General features: G+C 42.9%; 1 protein-coding gene across 15 annotated transcripts in view; it reads left to right on the top strand.

Moving 5' to 3' along the window:
• Window positions 1-8,855: 8,855 nt before the first annotated feature.
• The window catches only part of CHD9 (chromodomain helicase DNA binding protein 9), a 192,107-nt gene continuing 182,124 nt past the window's right edge, over window positions 8,856-18,838 (top strand). For 11 of the 15 annotated variants that reach the window (XM_039502899.1, XM_039502904.1, XM_039502911.1 and 8 more), the window contains exon 1: window positions 8,856-9,573. The gene's annotated coding sequence lies outside the window, so the exon portion shown is untranslated. Of the gene's footprint in view, window positions 9,574-9,612; window positions 9,773-18,838 lie in introns of those variants that run through there. The other 4 variants (XM_039502907.1, XM_039502894.1, XM_039502902.1 and 1 more) reach the window with 2 other exon arrangements.

Genomic DNA, 18,838 nt, shown 5'->3' with positions numbered 1-18,838 from the left:
AGAGGTAGGAAAGGAACTGGCTTTGAGACACTTTTCTGCTCCTCCGATGCTGGGGCTAGTTCAGTCTTGGTATAACTTAAAACTGCCTAAGGGCTAGACTAACAGTTCCCTAAAATTCCTCAATTTTGTTAAATCAGTATAACTTTTGTTTAGATAAAAGCCTGTAGCAGAGTAGCTGCCCCACTCTGTGTAGAAGGGATTAAAAAAAGCCAGAGAAGCTGTGCAGAGCCCTAGCCAATCATGGAAGGGCTTATTGGGAGCCAATCAGGAGGAGGCTTGAAAACAGCCTATTAGGGCCAGGCTGAGCCCTATAAGAGGGCTGCAGGGCAGAAAAGAATTTAGTTATTCCTCCACCTTGAGAAGAAGTGGCTTTTATAGAAACACTTAAGACAGAGCAGTGCTGGGCAGGGTTAGCAGAGGCTGGAAGAATTCAGGGCTGATGACTGCCAGACTGGGGCTCTGACACAAAAGGGGTGGGGGCTATGGGGAAGTGGCCTGGTGAAGTAGGCAGTAGAGAAGAGTTGAAGAATGGCAGTAAGCAGCTGCAGCTAGAACAGCAGTGGGCAAATTTTTTGGCCCGAAGGCCACATCTGGCAATAGAAGTTGTATAGCAGGCCATGAATGCTCACAAAACTGGGGCTGTGGTGTGGGAGGGAGCAAGAGTTCTGGCTGGGGCCAGCAATGAGGAGTTCAGGGTATGGGAGAGGGCTCTGACTGGGGGTGTGGGCTCTATGGGGGGACTGGGGATGAGGTGTTTGGGATGTAAGACAGTGCTCTGGGCTGGCACTGAGGGGTTTGGTGGGAGGGGGATGAGGCAGCGATGCAGGCTCTGGCTGAGGATGAGGGGTTTGGGGTGCAGGTGCATACTCTGGGCTGGGATCAAGGGGTTTGGGGGATGGGTGAGGGATCAGGGATGTGGGGGGAGGCTTAGGGGTGCAAGATCTGGGTGGTGCTTACCTGAAGCGGTGAGATTATAGCTCTTACTCTTTAACCTCAAGCAGTGGCGTGTCCAACTTATGTGGAGGCATAGCTAGGCAGTTCTGCTGCTACCCTGTCTGCAGGCACTGCCCTCACAGCTCCCCCTGGCTGCAGTTCCTGACCAATGGGAGCTATAGGGGTGGTGCTTGAGGTGGGGGTGGCATGCAGAGTGGAGGCCCCTGGCTGCCCTTAAGCATAGGAGCTGGAGTGGGGGGGGGCATGCTACTGCTTCCGGGAGCTGCATGGAGTGGCCCCAGAGTCTGTTCCTGGGTGGGAGCTTGAGGTCTGGATTAAAATGGTTGTGCTAGAGGGTTCCTGGGCTGGGGCCCAGTGTAGTGGGCAGGCCTGTGCTCTCTCTTCTACCCCCTTGCCAGTGGTGAGAATGACTAAGCCAGACTGCAGTTTGCCCTTGGAGGAAGGGGCTAGACTGAGGACTGCAGTGAGCCACTGAGGCAAGCGATAGACCCACAAGCTGCTGATTCCCTATAAGGGTGGGGAGAGCCAGCTGACTGGGCACAGCCAGAGGGCGTTGTCCAGAAGCAGATGTCGCAGTCTGGGAGTGACGGGGGTCCGACAGTGGAGACTGAGAGTAACGCTGGGCGAGACACCACTAGTGAAGGTGCTCTGCTGAAAGAGCTAATTCCTAAACCAACCAGCAGGAGGCGCCGCTGTGGTAAGTCTGCACCCCGTTCCAAAGCCTTTCACATTTTTTTGACTTTTCAGAGTTATTTGAAAGTTTCCTTTAGATAATACTATCTGCTTAGTCCCAGTTAGGTTGTTAAATTCATTGAGGTGAACAGGCTAGGAGAAGAGCTCACACCTCAGATTAGGAGGACCAACACCTATGCCACCAGCTATTACTTTGCCACTGGATTAACAATACATCTATTTACACTGACAACTGTTTCTTATTGTAGCCAATCTTGATCCAATCTAATGTCATTAAATTAAATATTTATTAAACTACATGTTTTATTTAAATAGTTTCTTGTCTTTATTATGGAAGGCATATTACTGGCTCATCTCAAGGTGAATGGCCACGACTATGTGCAGTTAAGTTTCCATGTAATATATAGTCGCACTTATGATATTTCATGGTGTGTGCAAAACTTGATTTCTTTCCTTTTCTTAATTGCTGGGCATGGAAAATGTGCTGCAAGAGTCTCTGTGCACTAAAACTGCTTGGCACCTTCCTGGTATATACTACACTTAAACTACAAGTCTTAACTTGTTTCTGAAATGGTACTGAACAAGGTTTGTCTCCACCTACACAGTTATAATGAAACTGTCTAGCACTATGGCTGACACCAGGTATGAGCAAGGGGAGATCTTCCTACTTTAGGCAAGACCAAAGATGTTAAGTGACTGGCCCAAAGTTAGTCAGCTAGTCAATATCAGAGCCAGGATTGGACAATAGGAGTTCCTTCCCTTAGTCCTGTGCTTAATTCACAAGAATGCACTTGATCAGTTCTCATATTTGCATCAATGTAAATCAGAAGCTTCACTGAAGTCAACTAAGTATCGGTGTAAGACTGACATGAAAGCACAATCAGATCCGCTACAGCGCATAAGAACCAAATTCTTAATAAAATGATTCTATATATGAAAAACAAAGTGCCTGCATTTAAATATTTAAGGGCCAGATTTTCAATGGATTTCTTAGTGAGTAAATGATACAAAAAACCTATTTATCAATCCAAATGAAAGTGACCACATTTGGATGTACAGACACCAAACTGGGTACAGCCACTACTTGCATATGTAAATTTGGAATCAGGATTTTAGTACAATGGGAGCTAGTTTTGCAGATTTTTTTTTGAAGCTTTGGTTTGAAAGGTTTGACCAATATCCAAATAAAGAAAATACATAAAAAAGCTACGTTTTTAACACACTTTCGTTCTGTGTATGTATCACAAGGGTTTCATCAAAGAGCAAAACCATTTTATTTGTATGGCTAGTTTTTGCTATATATACCTATTTTTAACTGCAGAATATCTGGGAGATTATAGCCCTTACTCTTGAACCCTGAAACAACTTCACAATTATTTTTAAAAGCAAGTTTCATATTCATTCAATCTATCAAGTATGTTGACTGATGCATACTCTTGCAGGAAAGAGTAATGTGATAGTTTATCCACTTAAATACCACAAGGGGGCAGCAAGAGCTCTTAAGTATTCAGCAGTTGAAGCTGCAAAAAGTTAAGAGGAACCTTATGTTTCAGATTCTGAGGGTTGAGTCATGCAGTGCTTAATTTGTGCCAGGGCTTGCAAGGGCTGAGCCCCAGCATCTCTGGGCTTGGCAGTTCATAGCCCCAGCCCCTCTGGGCTTGCCATATCAGTTATGAAAGTACAAAAATTGCTTGAGCCTCATCACCAAATTGTTTGAACCCTAGCACCTCTTTCATTACAAATTAAGCACTGGAATCATGATTACTACTCAATCATGATCTAGTATATGAAATAGCATCAGATAAATGGTTCTCTTTCTGTAGAAAGTAATCCCAAACCTTCATATTTATACTTGGAGTGACAAACTTGTTGTATTAGAATATATGACATTGCATCAACAATTTTCAGAATGTTGATTTCACTGTTAAAGTCTAATAGAAGGATTAATGGGAATGAAGAAACATTATAATTTAATAGACAATTATGCAGCAAGCTTTATGTCAGTATGTCTGTGATCATAAGGCAAAACAGGAAAATCCTTACCTGAGACCATTTTAACTGACTTATGTGCTGAGGGCTGTACCCACTTGTGGTTATGCCACTTATAATAGATGATGCTACCCCCATTAACAGGAATATCACTGTTTTCAGTCCCAGGGTCAGTTTTGTCCCATTTTTTGTGAACTCCAGTCTAGCCACCTAGAAGAGCCATCCAACCTGGTGAAATTGATAGTTGGCTAAGTATATTTGCATTTCAAGAATCTGCCCCCTCCAGGCTTGTCCCACACTGACACCTTGTCCTACCTGCCTGAGCTTCTAGACCCTGATCCAGCAAACCACTTACGCACATGCTTAAAGTTAAGCATAGCCAATGCGGCTAGCAGCAAATATCTTCTCTAGGTAACTGGGCTGGAGTTACAAAAACTAAACCAAAAATCGGTGTTCTGTCCTAAAATGTAAGTCAATGGAGTTTATACTTCTGCTTAGATTTAACCATGTGCTTATTCATTTACTGAATGAAGGCCACAGCAAGACTATACCCTTTCTATGAGCCCTCTCCCTATTAAAATCACACCATTCATTCTATTTTTAATATAATGAAAGCTTCTGGCCCTTATGGTTACTGAGAAGTTTGAAAACATGACCCAATTGTACTGTAAAGCTTCAAAAACCAGAAGATAAATAAGCCTAGAAGGTATAGGGGTTTTTTTCTCAAGTCAGTCATGATTGTAGGGGGTGGGCTTGATTAATCATTTTTGCTTGAGTTTAGCAATATTGCATTAAAATCAACAGGAGTATTTTGATTTGGCCATGTACCGATCCTCTGCACAGGGGTGATTTTCACCATATAGGAGTAACGTCCTAAGAATCTCACTTTCTATAAGGGTCTGATCCAAAGCCCATTGGATTACTTCAGTCTACTTTAAAGTTCTTTAAAAAAGAGACCTTGCTAGCTTTATGTGGTTCAAAATTTAGCCAATAAAATGTTAATGTAACTTTTAATGCATCAAGGAAGATAGGGTTGTCTTCAAAGAAATACATTCCCCGACTGTCTTGTTTAAAAAGCAAATATTGTAGCACAAAAACTGACTCTAAACGAAAGTGAAATTGACTTTATTTTCACATTTCAATTGGGAGAATGAAAATAAACAGTGGGCATAAATATTGAAAAGTTAGATTTTTAAAGAGTATTCCCTTTAGTAGTGTACGATACAATTAGCAATATAGGCAAGACATCTGTTCGCTTTGGTAATAAGAATTTGAAGAATAAGTCATAAGAAGGTCATCTTTCGATATACCACTGAAATGTTTAAATTATTGATTGAAGGCACAAAAAATTAAAATAGGATTATAGTTACTACCTAAAAGATGGTAAAATTATCCATTTTGCCTGTGTGCAACAATAGGGTCAGAGAAAACTTGTGTCTAGGTGCCTACAGCTCTGGTTGCCAAAAATAGTTGCTAGCACTATTTATTTTCTCAGGGTCAAGTTATTAAGGTCATAATATACAAGCATTTGAGTTACACTAGTAGTGATCTAATTTCACTACATGCAATTAAATTAAATCCATCTAATCTGCTCCAATATATTTATGCCTTAGGAAGCAAGAATTTATTAAATTGGTTCTGTGGCATATAATTTCCTTTCTGTAATGTCATATTTTCCTAATTTATATAATAAGGAAATTATACAATTATGTCCATCTCTATAATTTGCTCATCTCTTAGGCACAGTAAATCAACAATTATTCATTAATTAAATAATACTTATACTGGCATATGTGGTAGAGTGTGACAGCAAATAGCTAGACCAGAGGAATATACAGTAGATCAGTTCTGAATATGAAATTACACAAAAAAAAAGTTGGGATTTTCAGGAGAGATTAAGAGTTGCAGCTGTAGAGAATGGCAATGCTGATGAGTTTATGAAGTTATTTGTAATGCCACATTTTCAAAAAGGTACAAGTGATTTTTCACCTATACTTTGATGGTGCAAGTGATATAGTTTTGGAGCCAGATAGTCACCTGGAAGTCAGTGGAACTACACAGACTAATACCAGCCAAGCTCCAGCCATTGATGTTTAAATACCATCTTTGTAGACACGTGTTCTTCATTATATCCAGATTTGTCATTTCCCTCAGTGGGGCTTCCCTCTGCTTGCAGCTCCAGGAGCCTGGACTTGTCAGTCATCAAGAGGTTTAGACTCTCCTGGGAAAATTCCCAGTTCAGTATGTCTCCTGGCAGTTTCAAGTGTGTGCAGACCTCCTGCTGTCGGGAGTTACAGCTAGGAAAGCATTTAGTTACTTGAAGCTTTGCCTTCCCCCTTTGCCACTCCAATCCCAGGCATTTTTCTTGGCGGTTTCTGGCCTTTTAGAAATACTTGGCTCCCTAGCCTGCAGTAGCTCTCGACACGTGCTGGGATTCAAATGACAATTCAGTCAATCAAGAGAGAGACAGAAAAGACCTCCTGCTTAATTGCCCTCACTCTTACTCTTACGTGCCTGCGGATGCTCCACCGAAGCCGCGGGACCAGTGGACCCTCCACAGGCACGCCTGCGGGAGGTCCACTGGAGCCGCCTGCCACCCTCCCGGCGACCGGCAGAGCGCCCCTCGCGGCATGCCGCCCCAAGCACACGCTTGGTGTGCTGGGGCCTGGAGCCGCCCCTGACTCTTACTTAGAAAGAAACCTTATGACTGCTACTGCTCCAAGTAAGCTCTCACATCCATGAGAAACTCTTTTCAGCAATCCCTGATGGCAGTCCCTTTGCTAGTTCCTGCTTAAAGCTAAAGTGCAGCAGCTCCCTAGCATGAGGTAGAATGGAAGGCATAGCTAGGGCAGAGGGTAGCAGCCAGAATGCAATTCCAGCAGAAGGTCCCTCCGTCATTTAATTTCCATTTATAAGCCTATCTCCAGATAATCTTTTACCACCTTTTGCACCTTCAGCCACAGTTTGCTGGTCAGCTCTCTTCCTAATCCCATCCCCTTCCACAACTATTACATGCTCTTCAGACACCATGATTTTTAACCAGAGAGTACTCTATGTGGCCACTAATGGACTCTAGGGACTGATCCAAAGCCCAGTGACTACTGGGAACCTTTCTCTTGACTTCAGACCAAGACAGTGGTCCTCTTTAACACATGACTTCAAATGATGGTGAGCCAGTGGTTCCTGGAAATCATAGTACATTGGTTCTACCATAAAATGTGATATCAAACCTTTGAACCAATGTTACACAAATTTGTCCACCTCCAACCCATACAAAAAAGGAAGGGATTCAAAACACCCTGAACCACCAGTTGAAGACTGAAACCATTGTCTAAGTCCTAGAGGACCAGAATTGTAGGTTCCTCCATCAAGAAAATAACACCGCATTTTTTAGCTTTTATGAGGATGAACTTCCTATTCAGAGCATCAAGCTTCCAAATGGGGTCTTTGTAGTTCATCATCCAGGCAATGAGTGAGCAAAATAGAAAGTCACTATTTCCATGTTCCTAATCTTCAATTGCACTAGTGACTCATATGTTATGCCATTCTGGGCCAGTATTTTTAGTTTAAGGCTCTACCATTCTGCCTGGCTACAGCTCTGAGAGCATTTACCAAAATTATAATGATGCTGACGGCCACATTACAGAAATGGGACAACTGGCTGACTAATGGCAATTTGAAATTATAAAATAATACATGCTTTCTCTCCCTATGTAAGTTTGTTCATTTATCTATTTTGCTTTGAGGGATGGGTGAGTGGAGTGCTGGTTCATTTCTTTTGGGAGATAAGAAATCATTGGAAAAACTTGGTGTGTTATTTCCCAAAATATTGCATGGAAGGAGCAGCTGATATTGTGGGAGCGGGATTAGGAAGTAAATAGGGGAAATTAATCAGGACTAGTAAATAGCAGAGAGTTTACAAGCTTAGAAACTTTACTAATTATTAGCAGTGCTCTTTTTGGACATAAGATTAAAACCTTGGGGCCCAGATACCAAATGAAAAAGAATTACTGAAGTAGGGGTATCCAAATATCACATTTAAAATTTGTCATAAATTAATACACAAACAAGTACAACAGATTAAGACCATATAATATTCCAATGTGCATATATTGAAATTTAATTGACCTATTCAGAAAGTGCATGATCCATTCCTTAAAATGACATAACTGTGATACTTAAATATTATACAGGGTATCAGGTATATAAAATATTTTGATAGTGGACTAATGACAAAAATGCTAAGGATGGAAGACACTTCAGCCAGGAGAATCCACAGATCACAGAGTTGAAACTGTAGCTTAATTTCTTGGTGTGGGAGATCTATAACTTCAGAGACATTTTCAAATGTCCTCCAGTAAATGATGCACATAAATGTATTTGTACATCAAGTACTGTCTGTTTAAAATTGTGCTAATATGTATCAACTTTTGTAAAGCTCTGAGAACTATGGTTCAAAAGTGTGATTTAAGGACAGAATTAAAGAACTATAATAGCAGCAAAGAATCCACTCTTGCATCCGACGAAGTGGGTATTCACCCACGAAAGCTCATGCTGCAAAACGTCTGTTAGTCTATAAGGTGCCACAGGATTCTTTGCTGCTTTTACAGAACCAGACTAACACGGCTACCTCTCTGATACTAAAGAACTATAATGTGTAGCCACAATTTTTTTTTGCATGTAGAAATATATATACTGCCACATCTGTTAGCACAGTGATGGAGGCCCTTTAAAAAAGTGGCCTTAAACGAGTATTGAGGCTGGTGTCATCACTGTCTAGTATGCACCCCTGACCCTTCCTATGCCTGGACCCCAGGAACTAAGAAGTGGTAAGTATCTTTCTTAGTTTAAAATGAAGTGGAAACAGGAATGCAGTTTTCTTACTGAACCTAAAAGTCAGGCCCAGCCACAGCGCACCCCTGCTGCGGGGGAGTAACGGTTAACGGAGAACGCCTCTGACCCGCGCCACAGAACTGCAGCGTCACGCAGAAAGGATTTGCTCCGCCGCACGCAGCATGTCTCCCCTGCAGCTCAATTCCTCAGGCAGCGGGGTGCCCCGGGCTTTCTAGCCACGGGAGAGTTTTATGAAGCAAACTGGGCGGGGGGTGGTCGGTCGGTATTTAACGGGCCTGCACGTGAGCCGAAGGGGTCCTTCCCCCAGGGGATAACCCCCTCCCCCCTCTCCCCGCACGCTGGCACAGCAGGTGCGAGCCATGGCAGCAGGGCTGGGACCGGCGGGTGGAAAGGAGGCCGCGGCCGCCCGCGGCTGCAAGAGGGCGCCACTGCCCGCCGGAGCGCTCCGCGCGCCCCTTGGCTTTCCCCAGCAGCGGGGCCTGCCCAGCATCCAGGTCTCTGCGGGAACCTCCAGAGTAAACGCGCCCGGGATTGGCTTCTGTCAGAGAAGGGGGCCATATTGGATCAGCTCATCGCTGCTCTCACGCACCATTTTATCAGCCGCTCTGATTCTTTCATCGGCCTGGATGCTCCCGCCCCACCCCCTCCCCGCCCAGGGCGGCTCCCCCCGCCCCTGCGGGCTGTAGACGCGTGAGGAGAAGGTGCCTCGAGGCAGGCGCCTCGCGCGCTCCTCCCAGCCCCACGCCGCCTCTCGCGCACACTCCTCCCCTCCTCACACCCCTCGCTCGCTCGCTCACTCCTCCCCGGCTCGCAGACCCGCTCTCCTCCCCCCTCCGGCCGAGGCACCGTGTCAGCCGGCGGAGGCGGCCCCGGCCGGGCGGCCAATCAGCGAGTGGGTGACAAATATGCAAATGTGCCCCCCCAGCCCGTCCCCTCGGGTTCGCTGGGGCTGGTGGGGTCGCGGCGCGGAGCTAGTGAAACTTCGCCAATCGCCCTCCTGTTTCCCTGCCCGGGCGGGGGAAGAGCAAATCACGCCGCGCCGCCTCCTCCCGCTCCTCCTCCCGGCCCTGTGCCAGCCACCCGGTAAGTGGTGCCCCCAGCCAGCGGTTTCCTGCGCACCCCGCGGGGCCAGGGCGGCAGGGGGATTCCCCGAGGGGGGAGGGGAGCCGCCGCCGGCCCGTTGCCCCGGCGTCTGGCCGAGGCAGGGAGCTGTCAGGCGCGGGGCAGCTCTCCCCACGCGTGCCGGCCAGGCGGCCGCTGCCGCGTAATGGCGAACCCGGCGGTGAGTGCGTGCGAGGGAACTGGCTGCTCCCCGCCGCCCCCGGAGCAGGCCGCGCTTCAGGGGCCGGAGACACGGGCTGGCCCTGGCTCCCCGCCGCCCACGCGAGGGGACGGCGCGGCCGGGCCTGCTCTCGCCCTGCCTCGGCTGAGCCTGCTTCCGCCCCTCGCAGGGCAGGCGCGGGGCCACTGGCAGAGGCTGGGTCGCCCCTGCCCCTCGCACCCACCAGGCGGCCCCGGCCGCGCCTGGGCCGGAGCGGGGTGGGTTGGAGCCGGGCCCCAGCATACGGGAGGTCGGCGGGGGCTGGTTCCCCAGCGGGCAGGAAGGCGGCGGCGGAGGGCGAGGGATTGGCGCTGGCTGCCCATCCGGCAAGTGGGCGAGGCGGCTGGGGGGGGACTGGCGAGGTTGGAGCTGCTGCCCGCCGAGAGGGCGGGTGCGGGGCGGTGCAGGCAGAGAGGGAGGCTGAGGTTGGAGCTGGCTGCCCCCCTGGGCCGGGAGGAGGGGTGGGGGGAAGCGAGCGGAACGGAGCTGGCTGCATGTTGGCCAAGGGGGCGTGTTGGAGCTGGCTGCCTAGGAGGCAGAGGAGGGGTGTGCGTTAGGGTGCGGGCAGCGGACCTGGCTTCTCCACCAGGCAAGGAGGCCAGGGCGAGGGCGGGGACGAGGGGGCGGGAAGCTGCTTTTCCCCTTGGCAGATTAAAAGGGGTTTGGACTGCAGATTGGGGGGGGGTTGCTAATAGGCAAGGTGGGGGTGTAAGCTGGGTTCCTGGGATGGCAGGGTCAGGGTGATCGTCTTGAGGCTGTCTCCCTCCTGGGTGTGTTGGATTGGAACAATATATGTCAGGAGAGTGTGTGTCTGCTGAAGGCAAGAGGCTTGTGACAGCTTTCTGCTGAGGCAAAGGGACCTACTGCAAGCAGCATGGTGTAGAAGAAAACCTATTTTCCCAGACAAGTTGGTGGGAGGGGAGGAGAGAAAGAGAACATTCAAGAAGTCTCTCTTTGCAAAGGTGACATCAAGGCCTTCATCTCTTAGGAAGGTTTTCACCCTCCTTATTCACTTTTGCATGCAGAAGACCATATCCACATTAACTAAAAACTTTTTAATGAAAGCTATATCACCTCACCATGAGGAGATACAGACAGATCTGGTGTCTCCTGCAGAGGAGAGACTGAAAAGCCTTGGGCCAGCAGGCATGGTTGCTGAGGAGAAAATGGAGACTGGACAGAAAAAAGGGAAGGATTAATAAATATAATGCTGCAACAGCCATGATAGTGCTAGAAAGGGTTCTGACCTCCTCTGCCCCTTTTCTTTGAGGTCTTGTGACATTGCTTTTAAAAGTAGTTGTCTCTGAGCCTCCACCACAAGAAAAGTAGGCTTGTCTGTCATAGGAGGTTTCTGTACCTCATTTCACTTCTGTGCCAGTCCAGAAACACCAGTTTGTTAGGTGCAAGCTTTATCCCCCCCTATTTAATTTAATGTAATAGTAGTCACAACTGAAAACTTCTGAGCAGAAAGACTATGTTGGACTTCGTAGGTAAATAGTTTCTACTTCCTTTAATATCTTTGAGCAGTTACAGAGTTTCTATCTAGCAAGGGTTGTGAATCTATAGGTGAAATAGCCTATATTATATTTGTGCTGACTTCCTTCAAGTGGTAAACAAAATATTACAACCTATGTGTTTTACTTCAGATTTTGATAATTACCTAAGTGGGAGAGCAAAATAATATCCTGCTTATTTCCTGATAGTCATATGGTCTCCACCCAAAAAGGCAACCTGATATGTTCCTGCTTGTAGACATCTGCTAATTCTTTAACTGTCCAGACACACCTGCTTGATGGGGCTGCAAAACACTGACTTAAATTCCTTTTTTAACACATGAAGAACATAAAAAATAAATTCTTACTCTGACATAAGCAATTCACAGAGCTGTGCTTTTGACAGTCATGGATATCATAACAATTAACCATCCACAGGAAAAACACTTCTTCATAGTGAAACTGTTACTTATAGGATATCTTCAACAAAAGCTTGTCAGCAACAATCAATATTTTGTCATTCCAGGAACGTCACAATATGCAGTTTGCCAATTGTGCATTGCATGACGTTGGAAACAAATTGGAAAATAGTATGCCAAACTTACCTTCATTAATTTGAGTATAAAGATATACTCAAAGGTGCTAAGATCATTGTTAGTCAGTGTTGCTTAAGCTGTTAGTATTCAGTCACATATATAGTATGTCAGCAAATGGTTTGGTATGTAAGCTCCTAATAGATCTTCACAGTGGAGAGTAGCCCAGCTTGCCTCCCAAAGACCTGTTGGACTCCTGTCCATCATCATTATGACTAAAGAGATCTGATTTTTAAAAGATGCTGAGTAGCTTCAGCTCCCACTGACTTCAACATGAGCAGTGGATGCTGAGGGCTTCTGAAAATCAAGCCATGAGTTCCTAGTCATTTTTGATTAGGTAAATGATGAAAGCTCAGAGTGGGGGAAAATATGTTTTTAGTGATTGTATCTGTAAAGTGCTCTGATTTGGACCATCACACAGGGATTATGAAAGCCTTAAAGCAGACCGTGTTCATGTGTTTCCTTTCTATAAGATAGACAAGAGCCAGTGACTGAGAGAGATTAAAAATGAAACTGACACAATTTTATTATACTGCTCTACTCCTGTGACATTAGGAAATAGGTATGTTTTAATTTCAGCATGCTTCCAGCCCTCCACCCCAGTGTGCACTAACAATTCTTTATTTTGTATTATTCATTTAACATTTTGCTGCAAACTTCATTTAATGTAAACTACAATTCATACTTAAAATATTATAAAATGAATAGGTCAGCCACACAACTTTTGCAGAGCTTATCAGGTAGGATTCCTTAATGTGTTGCCTTGTCTCCCATATATCAGGCCTGCTGTATAAGTCCTTGTGTCTACCTCAAGTAAACGTTTAGACTCTGGAGCACTGCATTATTTTGGAAGGAATGATGAACAGAAGTTAGAGCAGAGGGACGAGAATGCAGTGTTCTAGTTTGGTCCTGCACAGTTCTGGGTCACAGTAATGGTTGTGCTTCCTATGCTACCCACAAACTGAGTACTGAGTAAATTTTCTTTTCTCTTCTTACTTTTTATAGATTGTTTCATTCAGTTTATTTCTCTGATCATTCCTGTTACAGTCACAGTCCCTTTCAGACTAAGGAGCAGACTACTCAATAAACTCAAGGAAATCTCATTCTCTTTCAGGCTCAGATTTCATTTTGTTTTCCCCTTTCTCCCAATCAGCCTCTTTCCTGGACTAGAGGCAGGGCTTTCAGGAACTTGAAGGAACTGAAGTCACCTTAATGGATGTACCTACCCAAAGCCCACTCATGGGATTTTGTGAGTCCAGAGTTTCTAAGACCTGACAGCTGGATTCCTACTGTCATTTGAACTCCCTGAGGGGCATCTCTCTTGTTCAGCAAGAGGAAGGAGTGAAGACTTTTCTTTACCTTCACCATGTTGAATTTGCGGGGATGCAATAACCACAATATGGGTTGCTAGCACTTAATTCAAATATGATCAGAGTGTGCTGATCATTTTTTATTTCTCTGGCCAGTTCTCATATAGGCAAGAGAGAACTTGTTTGGCCATTGGCCATCTGAATGTAGAGACTCTTCTTTTTAATGTAAATTCTGGGTATTTCTCTTTTTGTGCAACATTCTGATAACAAATACATAAAAAAGCTAGATGCTTTTGCCATCTAAAAAGATAACATGTTGGAGGAACGTGTAGAATATTGAACTGTAAAACACAAACAAAAATAAATTGTGGTATTAGAGCAATGTGGCAAATGAAAGCACACATTAGGCATTTAAGCATTTTAATCTAGAACATACACAGAGAGGTGTAAATGTTTAGAAATGCTGAGTTTATTTTATTGTATTTGTATACTTTCAGCACGGTGCATGTGCAGCTAGATACACAACTACATTTTAGTGAGAGCTCGTTTAAGGTATTGCAGCATTTGAGACTAAAGTTCTCGTTTTCATGTTGTCCTGCCACCATGCTTCATTTATAAAACTGGAGGGAACATACTTAGGGTGAGAAGGTGGTTCTGTCCTCAGTTTCACTCAGTTCTTGGCTTGTTTGACAACAAAGGTGCCAGCGTGATGTGGCCAACAGTTATACTGAGACCTCCAACTTGATTCAGCCTGCACAACAAACATGTCTGATACTAATATCTTAGGCTACTATGTATAACTTTGCGTGAATTTGTAGATCATAACTTTGATATGCATTGATTTTGTTTTATTTTGTTTTAAAGGCCAGAAGGGATGTTGGTGATCATCTAGTTTGACCTCAAAAACACTGACACTTGCGGACTGTTAATTTATTAAATTAACCATTTCAAAGTTTGTACCTACATAAAAAATAGCAGAGTCTATCACAAGATGAGGCCATCCCATTCACTTCTTGTGGCCAAATACCAACTTTGACTGTGCTTTATCTAGCTAATAGAAAATTTACTAACAATGAGTACCAATTTGATCTCCTCCTTCAGTGTGGTGTTAACTACTCTCCTTTATGTAACATGAGGAATAAAAACAGTTTTCTGTCCTTAATATATTAGAAGTTTAGATAGTCTTCCAAAGTTCATTCTAAAAAATTGCATAGGCTTTTACTAGTAAATAAACTTTAAAATAATTATATGAGATTATTAAATTTAAACACATTACTGAACGTCATAAGAGAAAAAGCCTCTGAAGATTTTCTGTTACATATAATGGCACAATAGGCTACCCCTTTAATAATATGAATAACGTGAACTTGCTGTCATTTCTGTACGGGGTGGGTTGATTTACATTGCCAATTTGAATCAATTTAAATGAACATGCAGAAAACCTTGATTTAAATAATCAATTTTAATCATGTTTCGCATGCACTTTTTCATTATTTCCCTGAAGAAAGGTTGATTCTCACTGGCTGGCAACCATTAAAACATGTTGATTGCAACTAAATGTAGCCTTTACACTAAATGTAATGCTGCTTTTTGCTAACCAGGGATACACTATATCTATATACATTTATTTAAACAATTACATAGCTTAACTTACATTTATTTAGGTTCTTCATTCTTACCTTTTAATTCTTAGAAAATAGTGAATGATGCATTTCTTATTTACTAGATTTAATTTTTTACTTGCAATTTGTGTCATGCTCTAATTGAATGGAAATTCAAATTAAATTTTAAATGCACAGAAATGGCATTTTAAATGCAATACTACTTTAAGTGTGCTGGATACATAAGGGAAAAACAGTTTATCAAAATGTGTTTTGCCTTGAAAACAAACTGATTTATTAAACAAAGGAAGTATTTTCTGTAGTTACTGAATTTAACTGACCGTGGCTGATCACCATGTCCTTCAAGATTTTAGAACTAGTAGATCTCATGTTCTCGTATGTTTTCAACTCCCAGTTGGTTTCTCAGCTTTGAAGGAGGTAGTCATTGAACTAAACTAGTTGAATAAAATGAAATAAAGTATTCTCTCTTCACCTTCAGAAGAGGCTATTGCTATCCAAAAACTGGTTTAGCACTTCAGCAAACTCTTGTTCCAGGTGCTAAATCAGTGACTTACACCAGTTCAGTGGTTTGACTTTCTTTAAAATTTAGCAGCAAACATATCACATATTTTGTATTTAGTTTAAATTATTTTAGTAGATTATATTGAGTTAAGGCCTTATTAATATAAGTTGTCAATTTAAAATTACATTTTAAATAGGTAAAAAAAATCTAGTTTAAATTAAAACTTTTTTTTTAAATCAATAGACATTTTTAACCACTATATTATTGAAAATGAATTTAGGCCTGGTTCTCTTCTCATATTGTAGTACCTTAGGGTTAATGCCATTGAAGTTAGTGGAATTAAACTGTAGGTAAAACCAGGGTAAAGGTGAAAAGAATCAGGCATTGGGTCTGTGTTTCTTGATGGCTGCAATGTGCAGTCTTTCAAAATATTTATCACCATTTTTCAGAAGTCACAAAATTTAGTCCCTAATCTAGATCTTTTGTCTTCTGAGAAATTCGCAATTTTAATCCTCAGAACCCACTTGTGAAATAGGTATGTGTTGCCAATTTAGGGTGACCAGATGAAAATGCCAAAATATCGGGACCGCTGCAGGGGGAGCGCCTTTTCAATTGTTACACTCACCCGTCCGAGTCTTCGATCTTCGGCGGCACTTCAGCGGAGGGTCCTTCAGTTGCCAGTGGTGTTTGGCGGCATTTCGGTGGCGGGTAATAAACCTTGCTGCCAAAGAAGGAAGTACTTGCTGCCAAAATGCCACCAAAGATTGTCGGCGACTGAGGGACCCACCGCTGAAGTGAGTGTAACAACTGAAAAGGCACTTCCCCTGCCAGTCACTGCTGCCTAAGCAACGGGGTGGGGTTCCCAAAACAAAATATCAGGACACATGGCGTCCTGACTGTGCTTCGGTTGGGACGCGGGACAAACTGCTCGATATCGGGACAGTCCCGATTTTATCGGGCTGTCTGGTCACCCTATGCCAGTTTACTGATGGGTGGCAGTGAAACAGGTTGTGACAAAAGGTGTTGATGCTGAAATGGGATAAGAGCTCAGGTGTTCCTGTCTTTTCACTGATGTGCTCAGATGACTAGAATTCTAGAAAGCATTCTGAATCCACTGTCTCTGCTGAAACTATAATTGTGAAAGATAATAAACTTCTCAATAAGATACTTGCAGCTTAAGATACTGTCACTTTGAATTTATTTTGTTTTTAAGTTAGAAAAGAGCCAATCTCTTAAGGAAGCCTAAAACGTTTCTGCAATGCATTGTTTGGGACCCATGTATGTCACATCTGTATTAGAGCACTATTATAATGTTAGAGAAGTTTTATGTGCTCTTCATCTCAAAGATGTGGGACTTTCCTTGTGAATAAATGTGATGATGAGAGGGAAGCCTGAAACTGCACTTGTTCTGCACAATATATAGGGTAATATCTGGAGGAATATCTGTGGCACCTTAATTTGAGCTTCATTGAGGCGTGAAATTCTGTTTTTTTTCTGAATTTGCACAGAAAATTACGTACGCTTATGTGCAAACAGTTTTCAGTGCTGTCAGTCTTTGTTCAAATCAGCCTTAGTCAACAGCAAAATAAATATGGCCTCTGCTTTGAGCTTTGTTTACACCCTTGTGCACGTAATAAAATTATCACAGCTCAGAAAACCACCACACAACCTGGTGGCTGGCAATGGCTCACCAGGACAGTCATGAAACTGGAATACCAGAGTTATTGAAGGTCAAGATTAATGTGTATTAGTAGAGTTGTATGATGAAAGAAGGTTAGATTGTGAAATGGTTTAGTAGCTCATTATTTCATCTCTGGAGATTTGTAATGAAATCTTGTTTTAGGCCACAAGAGAAAATGAGAGAGTGCTTTTACCTGGTTCTTAGTGAATATTTGTCCATATCACACAGCTTCCACGTAATTGTTCAGGAAAAATCTTGGACTGCAGAAATGGGGGTACTGCAGGTCAGGTTTGAGGTGCATTGGCAGAACTTGTGAGAAAACTTGAATGATGCTTTGAATCTGTTTCGGGTGTAGCAAAGCTTCTGTAGCTGTCTCCTAAGTTATCACTTATTTTTATAAATACTAAAAACTTACGGAAAGCATTTCATATTTAATCCTAAATAAAAGCAAATGAACTTTTTACCTCCTTCCCCAAATTAAAATGTTTTCCTAATCTTATGATAGGTCTTGGTTTCCACACAGGTCACTTAAAGAATATATTTCATTCTGATCTTCCAAGGGAAAAGCATATTCTTCATATTGGCATGTTAAGATAAGCCATATCTGGGTGAGGAAATGGAGAACTTTGGTTCACTTTCAGTTGTAAAGTGAACCAGGATTCACTATATGGAGTCCTGAAACTTGTCATAATGACTACAGAACCCTTCATAGATCATTTTTGGAAACGCCAGATAAAAGTAATCTTGAAAGAGCAGAATGAGATAATAGTTTGCTCCCTTTTCCAGTAATCTTACCATTGAAATTTTGGACCCCGACAGTCTTTCTCCCATGGAGAAGTTTTGGAGTAGCATGTTTCCTTGTTCTCAGAGCAGAATATTCAAGACTGTGTAACTTCTTCTTTCTCAACTTGCCAAAATCAACTTTGCTGACAAGGTGCAACACACACCTGTGTTGGTACCAGTGCTTTCAAAGAAATAATCCAATCCAGCAAGTTTTTTCTACAACGTTGGGGTAGTCTCATTGGGTAGCCCCAAATCAAACCACCTGTTGTATACAAGAAGCTCTTGGTCATACACACATACAAGTAAATAGTCTTTAACTCACCAGTTTTCTATTATCAGGGGTTTTATGTGATATCACAATTTGTTACAATTGGAGCAGAGTGGTTATCCCAAATAAACTGAAATAAATAGTGTATTCCACTTTTTACTAATGTATATGGAGAGTCTAAATTGAATAAAGGTAGATTATTTTTGTTTATGGTTCCAAAGGATTTTTTTGAAATGGTGATACTTTGGCTCCATCAAGAGTGAGTTAGGGATTTTCAGAGTTATACAGTTTGTAATATAGGTATGTGTACATATATGCAGAGGAAGATTTTTTTTTTTTTTTATTTTTGATATTTTACAAAATACTGGTCTCCTTGTTTGGGTAATGGCAGATCATTTTTTAAAGGTGTTGCCTCTAGGATAGCTTTGTTTAAACCAGCCATGTTTGGAAAAAATCTTCATTCCAGTTAATGTTGATAATATTGGTCCTTACAATTTATATACAACTTATTAACCCCATCCACACATTTCAGGGCAAACAGTAGAAACCACAGAAGCATTACTGAACCACTTTTGAGTTGATGCATCATGTAACTACTTATAAGTTTGGCAAAATAACTAATTGACATTGCAAAGTAAAGAAATACTGCTTAAATAAATGAGAAATATGAGAACGGGCAGCATCCCATTTTTTCTTTGACTGTGACTAAGCTGTGTGCATGCAACTTTCTGTAGTTATGCATAGATATTTTATTTTTATGAATGTATTGGTGTAA

Source organism: Mauremys reevesii, linkage group 16 (assembly GCF_016161935.1).
Source record: "Mauremys reevesii isolate NIE-2019 linkage group 16, ASM1616193v1, whole genome shotgun sequence".
NCBI classification, from domain to species: domain Eukaryota; kingdom Metazoa; phylum Chordata; order Testudines; family Geoemydidae; genus Mauremys; species Mauremys reevesii.
Note: the sequence above shows the minus strand (reverse complement) of the source record. Positions and strands in the feature narration are given on the sequence as shown.